Consider the following 9,395-nt stretch of genomic DNA (forward strand, 5'->3'; position numbering starts at 1 on the left):
GGGCTGGATTTTTTTGGCCCGATCTTACCTCTACATCAAATCCATGGTATCATTTTAATCACTGTCTGTCATGACATTTATTTTCCACATGATGGCGCAGTAGCACAAATAAAGCCTCATGATGCTTCGGCCCAGGAACGAACCAATTGGATGTAAAGCCTCATTGCTTCATGAGGCTTCATTTTCCCATCACTACTAAAAGGCAGTCCGAATGACCAAGTCGAGGAGTACAGGCACTCGGGAGCGTAACAGCTTGGCAGAAGCGAGTACGGCAGGAAAGATCGCTGACGAACTTGCAACGGGTGGCTGTTCAGGCTGGCTTTTATGCTGCAAGTGACTGACGAGATGAAGTCTCACAGGTGTGTAGGGGACGCAGATGCACTAATTAGGGAGACGCCCAGCCCACACTGAAAAGGGAAACAAAACAGAAGGGAGGGGCGACACCGTGGACTACAGAGGACAAACAATGGACTCCAACAAAAAGTGACTTTGACCAACAGACACTCTTCTATTACATAAAAAACCTGACACTTTCCTCCACCCATTCCAACCTGCTTGGATCCATTTCTTTACCTCTGTACCACCAAGCATTGCTTTGAATTGTTGACCCCAAGTATTTTTTCAGTCCTCCACCCTCTCTATCTCTTCTCCCTGTAGAATCACATTTCCTTCGCACACGTATATTTTTGGATATAGTCGTACAGGATGGAAGTCAACTATAGCTTTTATCGTACGGGATCGAGATTATCCTGAAGAAAAAAAAAATCTTACACTGATGTGCAGAGGAACTTCTGAAATGGGAGCGGTACAGGAGTGGGAGCCATTCTGAATGAGAGCAGTACCGGAGTGGGAGTCATTTTCACCAGGAGCTGGATGGGACAAGAGTGGAAGTCCACTCCTGTGTCATTCTCTAATCCTCATACTTGTCCTGTACTTTTACAACATACTTCTGTGCAAGTTGACAAGACAAGGCACTTTCATTGATAAAGCGTATTTCATACAGAGGCAACTCAATGTGCTTCACACAAACTTGAAGCGTAATACCAAGAAGCATTTGCAAACAAACACAACACTTCTGTTGGCAGCTTATCTCATCCGAAATTCCTCATTCAGTTTCACGGTTCCTCTCTGGGTAAAATTTATATTCGCAAAATCAAATTACAGCAGAGCTTGTTTTTCCATCAATTGAGCTTTGCTTTTAGATAATAAAATAACATTTGCTGAAACACACAATGTAGTCTGACACAAAGTCTCACAGTGGCTTGAACAATCGCATTGAACCTTTAGCGTTCAATGCGAAAAAAAAAAAAAAAAAAAAAACATTCTCAATGATTTTCTCCAGCAGTGAGCGGCAGTACCTGTGACTGTCGTTGGATCATCGAAGACTCACATTTGGGAAAGGATTTTTCATCCCTCAGTGCCATTTAATTATCTTTTGTAAAATACAATTTTGGGATACAGACAGTTAATATGTCCTGGTGTATCTAATGAAATTCAGGAATGATCAGTTACCAAATGAGAAATAACTCACACTTTTACGAGGAAATCCAATGCTAAAAATGCTGACCATGTAAAACCAAAAAGGAAATCGCTTACGACGTAATGAAAATAATCTGAGGCACAAAGACTTTTGCTCAGCATGCTCGCATGACAAAATAAAAGCTCGTGTTCAGAATGAGCTACTCATTTTAGTGATTTTTCTATGGATTGACAGGAAGTACATACATTGGAAGAAAGACCCCCCCCCCCCACACTTCAATTTTCTCTCTAATGAAACCGAGATGTGGATGAAATTGCAAGACAATTAACTATGTGTGTGTGTGTGTGTGTGTTATCTCAGTTGCACAGTCTGAAGGAGCTTCATCGGTGGACTGCCTGCATTGCCAGCAACAATCTTTCTCTCTGGCTTTTCACAGCCCGTGTTTATCTAATTTTTCAATTAACCGCCACCATTTAACTCTCCTCATAAAGCCAGGCACATACTTGCTCGAAAGAACAAATGAAATGGTCTTTTTTTTTCTCCCTATTCACTCAGTCATGTTTTATCTTTCCTTTTTCTGCCCCCCCACCCCCCTTGTCTATCCTTCTAACTCTCTTTTCTTTTGGCCGCAGTGTTCCTGCAGCTGAGGATGCTGGGCTTCACATCGTTGCAGGGTTTTAGCAGGCATGAGGCTGTATGTGTCAGATTAAAGAGGGGAAATCTGTAGCATGCAGGGAGAGCTTTGTAGATATGGCAATTTAATGATAACTTCCTCTTCACTGCAAGACACCCTCCCCCTTCCTCTCTCACTCTCTCCCTCTTCCATTCCCATGCTTTCCATTTGAGCTTTTGCTGCTGCAGTTGGTGAAGGGCCAGGACATCTTTTTCCCTGATCTAGTCTGCCCTGCAAGCTATCAGAAGGAGAGCATTGTGTGTTTGGTTCAGTGTCTGACTTTGCTATCTTACTCTGCAAAATTTTGTAAGTGGAACCTCAATTAAAACTCACCCTTTTGACAAGGCATTGAATTATAACATGTAGAATTAGAACATGTCTCGCTGACCTGATACATTTGTCCTCTATTATTATCCTTGTTCCACTTCTGAACCGGTACTTGAAGCCACTCTTGGTATCCATCCATCCATTTTCTACCGCTCATCCAGGGTCGGGTCGCGGGGGCAGAAGCTTTAGCAGGGAAGCCCCTATTTCCCTCTCCCCAGCCACTTGTTCCAGCCATTCCCAGGGTATCCCGTGGCGTTCCGAGGCCATCTGGGAGACATAGTCTCCCCAGCGTGTCCTGGGTGGTCCTCTGGGCCTCCTGCCAGTGGGACATGCCTGGAACACCTCACCAGGGAGGCGTCCAGGAGGCATCCTAATCAGATGCCCGAGCCACCTCATCTGGCTCCTCTCGACGTGCAGGAGAAGCGGCTCATTTGTCAATGCTTTTAAATTCCCTCTATTGTTTTTTTTTCAACACAGCAAAAACACGATACAAAGAGATGAACAAATCTATGAATTAAACTTTCTCAACCTCTAGTCAGAATATTATTCAAACAGCTTCTTCTGTTGAAAAATAAAAGATGGCTGCTGCTGGCACTTTTGACAGCTTCATCGACCTTCCGCTCATTAAAGTCTGCGTCAGGTTCGAGGTATCCACACCGGATTGGCAGATTGCAGTGGTGGTCACTATTTTTAAGAAGGGGGACTAAAGGGTGTGTTCCAACTAGAGAAGGGTCACACTCCTCAGCCTATTTAGTAAGGTAAATTCAATGGCGCTTGAGAGGAGGGTTCGTCAGGAAGTCAAATCTCAGATTCAAGAGTTGTGTTTTTTTTTTGACCAGGCTGTTGAACAGTGGACCAGCTCTACACCCTCGACAAGGTCCTCGAGGGTGCATGGGAGTTTGCCTAACAAGTCTGCATGTGTTTTGTGGACTTGGAGAAGGCTTGCGACCGTGTCCATTGGGGAGTTTTGTCGTGGGTGCTTTGGCAGGATAGGGTACCGAACCTCCTGATATTGTCTGTTTGGTCCCTGGATCAATGATGTCAGAGTTTGGTTGAGATTGCCGGCATTTCCAACCCGAATCATTTCCAGTGTGGGGTGGTCTCCGCCAAGTCTTCTCTTTGTCACTGATTCTGTTCATAACCATGATGGACAGAATTTCTTGGCACAGCCGAGGTGTTGAGGGGGGGTCTGGTTTGTTGGCCTCATTATTGCATCTCTGCTTGTTGCAGATGATGTAATACTGTTGGCTTCTTTAAGTCGCGATCTCTCTGGAGCAGTGCACAGCTAAATGGGAAGCGATTGGGGCGAAAATCAACATGGTCCTGATAGAGAAATCTACGAACAAAATGATATCATGTTTAAAGTTTCATTTAATTCGGGCCTGTCTGGACGTTTGTGTATTTAGTGCCCCCAGATGTCGGGCCGCCTCGGCCGGAGGGCTCTTTGAAGTCCGCAGTTAATCGGTTTACAGCAAGAGTGCGAACAGATAGAAGGAGGCTAGACTCGGCCTGGAAGGGGGAGTAAACTGTTTCGGAACGAAGTGTTTTAGAACATCAAAAGACAGTCGGGGAACTGGTCGTGGCCCAGATGAACATTTGTCATCTGCGAAGTCTGTGACTTGTTTATTCGTGGGAGACCAGACATAAAGGTGTTAGCGTAACTGTGGTTCAAAGCTTGACAAAAGTTAATCACATCTCCGACCAAGGGGCCGGACTGGGGGCGGGCGTGGTATGCAAATATCGGGGGCAGTGTTTTCCTTGTATTTTACATACGTAAACAAAAAGTCCGACGGGGAGCAGGAGGAACTTTGAGTGTGATTGCGGAGCAACTGCCGTCGTTCGCTCTGGGAAATCGTACTACCGTCGGCTGCACCAACGATCTTCCCCGCGTCCAGTTCTTATGTTTAAACTTGTCCGCGTATAACTCTTGACAGGTCCTCAGTCAGAAATAGGTGGAGTGCCCTATTCGGGTTGAGAATGAGATCCTGCCACAAGTACAGGAGTTGTAGTAACTTGGAGTCTCATTCACGAGTAAAGGCAGGATGTAGTGAGAGATTGACAGGCGGATCGTACAGCATCTGCTGTGTTACAGACTCTGTATCGATCTGTCATGGTGAAGAAGGATCTGAGCTGAAAGACGAAAGCTCTCAATTTACTGGTTGATCGACACTCCCACTCTCACCTCTGGTTACGAGCTATGGGTCGTGACCAAAAGAATGAAATCACAGACACAATTACCCGAAATTAGTTTCCTTAGCAGGGTGTCTACGCTCTCCCTTACATATAAGGTGAGAAGCTCAGAGTCAAGCTGCTGCTCCTCCACGATGAGAGGAGCCAGATGAGTTTGCTCGGGCACGACGCCTACTGGACCCTTCCCTGGTATGGTGTTTCGGGCATGTCCCGCCAGCAGGAGGGCCCGGCGACGCCACGGGATAAAGCCGTGGGATCCCCCTAGAAGAGTTGGATGAAGTGGCTGGGGAGTGGAAAAGTATGGGCTTGCCTGCTAAAGTGGCTGTGCCTGCGACCCAACCCCAGATCAGTGGTGGAGAATGAATGGATGGATGAAACAAGTGACACAATTTGGGAACACTTTACGTTATAAGGCTTGTTCGAAGCGGAATTCTGAAACCCAGATTTTTTTTGTCGACATAATTTCCATTTAAAATGGATTAAAATTAACTATATTAGCAGCAGGACAAGTGTTTTGTTATATTATGCTGTCAAAGAAATATATTCTTTTCTCGATCTCAGTGTTAAAAGACCATTTTTAATATTAATAATAAATGGTTTGTAAATCCACTCACCAGTGTTAAATGTAGGCTTGCTGAGGTTAAATGAAGGGCCACTTATGCACAAAATGGTGCAGAAATAAACCAGATGAAGAAACAGTAAACTTTACTCACACTACTATGTACACAGAGAGCTCATTCTGTACTCTTCCCCATGCTCTACAGTTTGTGTAAAAGCTGACAATATATAAAACACCAGACAGCGGAGGTCCAAAACACAAGTCAGTTACCCTGTAATTAATCATTACTAATGAGAAAGGAGGCCACGGACATACACAGCAAATCAAAATGAATTAATCGCCAGAGAACATATAGTGGCGCAGTAATTGCATTACTTGTTTTGGTGTCTCAGGGGTGCCATTCCCCTTTCACATTCAAAAGCCAGTTTGAAAATCAAATACAATACCATCTTGGGGCTGCGGGGCTTCTGACAAGGCTGATTGAATGAATGTATTACCCAGTGCCGAACATTGTTTGCTGGAGTACTCCCCCACCCCCACCCCCTCCCTGTGCCGCCTCTTTTCCCTTTCACCACAGGAGGAATGTTTATCAACATTGCAGTTCTGTGGTTATGGATGATACTGACACAATGCAGTAAAAGGCTGTCCCAACAAGAGGCGCGCCGGTGCAAACAAAAGCACGGGACTTGGTGTATGTAATATCAACACACCACCTGCCATAGATCAATTTATTTCCAAATCTTTAAATGGCCTTGCCACCGCTTACCTCTCTGAGCTCCACCACCCCTATGCACCTGCAGTTGCTTCAGGTCTGCATACCATCCGGTAATGAAGATGCTGAGGACTAAGCGGAGCTTCAGAGGGGATGGAGCCTTTTCTGTTGCTGGTTCACTCCTCTGGAATGGCCTTCTGTTAAATGTTAGGACTGTCCATTTTTAAAACTTGTTTGAGGACACGTCTTTATTCCTTGGCTTTTTACCCAATATAAATGCTAATACTGTTCCTAACCAGATGCCCGAGCCACCTCATCTGGCTCCTCTCGGTCAACTGTGCCCCATTTCCACCATACACAGTGATGATGGTGCTGCTTCCCTCTCCTGAAATGTCGAATGGTGCACCCGAATTTCTTCGAAGCCACCTGGAAATCGGTTTCGCCCGAGTTTTTGCCTCCGCGACCACCAAAGCTTTGTTCCGCCTGGCCAGCCGGTACCCGTTGGCTGCCTCTGGAGTCCCACAGGCCAAAAAGCATTTGTGGGCCTTATGGGTGCTATTCATCCATCCATCCATTTCCTGATCCGGGTCATGGGGCGTGCTGGAGGCTATCCCAGCTGTCTTCGGGCAGTAGGCGGGGCACACCCTGAACTGGTTGCCAGCCAATCACAGGGCACACATAGACAAACAACCATTCACACTCGCACTCACACCTAGGGACAATTTAGAGTGTTTCATTTACCTGCCACGCATGTGTTTGGAATGTGGGAGGAAACCGGAGTACTCGGAGAAAACCCACACAGGCACGGGGAGAACATGCAAACTCCACATAGGAAGGCCAAAGTCAGAATCGAACCCTGCACCTCTGCACTGTGAGGCCAACGTGCACCGACCACCGGGCCACATTCTTCATACAATAATCATATTTAATTTACTAGCAAACATCAAACTTTCACGCATAGGATGAGCTTTAACATGGTAAAGCTTCTTCAGGATTTCCTGACAATAGCAGGAAAATATCTTCATTTTAGATTTGCTGGTTGACTTTGAAGACTCATGCCTCATGGACACTGAGGCGTGATTAGCATACATTTCCAGCACAGAGAATGAATCAGAGGTAGGGGAAGGGGGGTATATACATACATTAGGAGAAGTCCCATTAGCGGGACGACAGAAGGGCTGATTTATGTATTCTCTTGGCATCAACCGACAGGGACATTAGTGTTACAGATGGGGACAGGTGACGTTGTCAGAACCATCAGTCTGCAGGTGATGCAGTGCCAAAACGATGTGTGAGGAGCAGGCAGAGCGGATTAGCAATCAGAGGAGTGAAAAGGGATTTTTTTTTTTTTCACTTGCTTTCAGACCACCCCAGTGGAAGATGACCTAAAGAGCATTAGAGGAAAACACGTCTGCAGTCGGACAAATGACAATTCAATAAGTTGGAAAGTTGAAGAACTTCAAATTGCAAAATGTGAAGCTTTTTGCACTGGGTAACAGAACTGTGCTTCATTTTGAATTGATATTTCTGGATTTTCTTGTTTTGTGGATGAGTATCTGTCTGAGTGTCACCAATACAAATGATTGTCATGGATTCAAAACCAGCGAAGAAAAACACAGAGAGGATGAAGGGACGGGTGGGGGTAATGTAGGGGGAAGGGTTGTATGCAGACAATGTGTGTAATGGAAGGGTGGTGAGAGAGACAGAGGGAGGGACAGGGAGAATCAAACGGCTCAATTGGGCCCAAATATCCAAGGTTAATTTTGTGAGAAAGCTGCAGTGGCCAGATAAGACCATCCCTGCAAATGAGTTCTGCCTGCCTGGATTACTGCTAAATTTATGCAGCTTTCCTTATCCTTTAACAAGCTCCTCTGAAGTGGCATAATTAACTTGCGCACATAAAATGTGCATATTTTCTGCTTGGTGGTAACATTTTTTATTTTACTGCTTTGATTTTTTTGGTCCTACTCATTTAGATATTTTTTAGTTAAGAGATTTGCCATTGTAATGACACAAGACGAGTCTTCTACTACTTCATAATTCTAATTACATCATACATAAATCACTGCCGTTGTTATTTTTTCATACTGATAGCAAATAAACAAACACAGCTTTAAAATTATTCTCATTTGTACGTGTGACTCCTTGCAAAAAAAATAAAATCAATTTTTTAAAAGGGCAAGCGGGTGATTGTCTGGAACAGATTTAAATGCTGTCTCATCGACCATAAAATGAACAATGGTTTTGCACAGTGCATACAAATATCGGGCAGGTAAATGCTCAAACGACAGTCGACTGCCTTAGAAAAGGATAAAAAGAAATGTACCATGTCCAGACCCAAACAATTCATCCAGTCTTCAAAGCACATGCAGCTCAGATGCAAATATCTTAAGCTAACCTTGGGGCCAGTAGGCTGTACTCTGCTATTACAAACTTTTATCCCCCCCGTCATGCTCCAAGCCACTCCGTTTATCTGCCCAACCTCTAGAACGGCTTCTCAGTAGCGTTCGTCCTCATGACAAATTCTTATCTAAATTTCTGTTTCCATTTGTACCTCTGTGGTCATCACTTAAAAAAAAAGACATTATGTTCAGACTGTCTCTCTCTCTCTCTCTCTCTCTCTCCCAAAATGGTAGCGTCCATGGTTAGGGTGGCGCGTCATGACACGCGTCATATCCATCCAGCTTAAACATGACCAACAAAATGTATCCTTCGAAATCAGGGGTGTCAAACCCATTTTTGTCACGGGCCACTTTGGAGTAACGTGCTCCCTCCAAGGGCCGTTATGACAGTGAAACTAAATAAATGTTTGATTGTCTCAACGTATTATTACTTGTACACAACAAATTGATCAATTGCTCGTTTTGAAACCAGTAAACCACATTAGTTTATTCAATTATCGTTCAAGTGAGTGTAAACGGGGTGACACAATTATTACAAAATATCCATGTTATTTTTTACACGTGACAATTTGACATTTCGGTACAGATTTTAGCAAGGATCATGCAAGTTGACATGCTTGATTTGTTTCCGTGGGCCACTTAAAATGACGTGGTGGACCGGATCTGGACCCCGGGCCTTCAGTTTGACACCTGTGTTCTAAATACTACTGCTTATAATGAGGGGTGCAGCGAAAACACATCTTTGCAATATATACTGTCAGTAATATCAAAAAGTATTAAAAAGCCGGGCGGTGAGCCAGTGGTGAGCACGTTGACCTCACAGTGCAGAGGTACCGGGTTCGATTCCAGCTCTGGCCTTCCTGAGTGGAGTTTGCATGTGTTCCCCGTGCCTGTGTGGCTTTTCTCCGGGTACTCCGGTTTCCTCCCACATTCCAAAACACATGCACGGCAGGCTGATTGAAGACTCTAAATTGTCCCGAGGTGTGAGTGTGAGTGCAGATGGTTGTATGTCTATGTATGCCCTGCGACTGGCTGGCAATCAGGTCAGGGGG

The sequence above is a fragment of the Hippocampus comes genome, unplaced genomic scaffold (assembly GCF_001891065.2).
Source record: "Hippocampus comes isolate QL1 unplaced genomic scaffold, H_comes_QL1_v1.1 scaffold73, whole genome shotgun sequence".
Taxonomy (NCBI): Eukaryota; Metazoa; Chordata; class Actinopteri; order Syngnathiformes; family Syngnathidae; genus Hippocampus; species Hippocampus comes.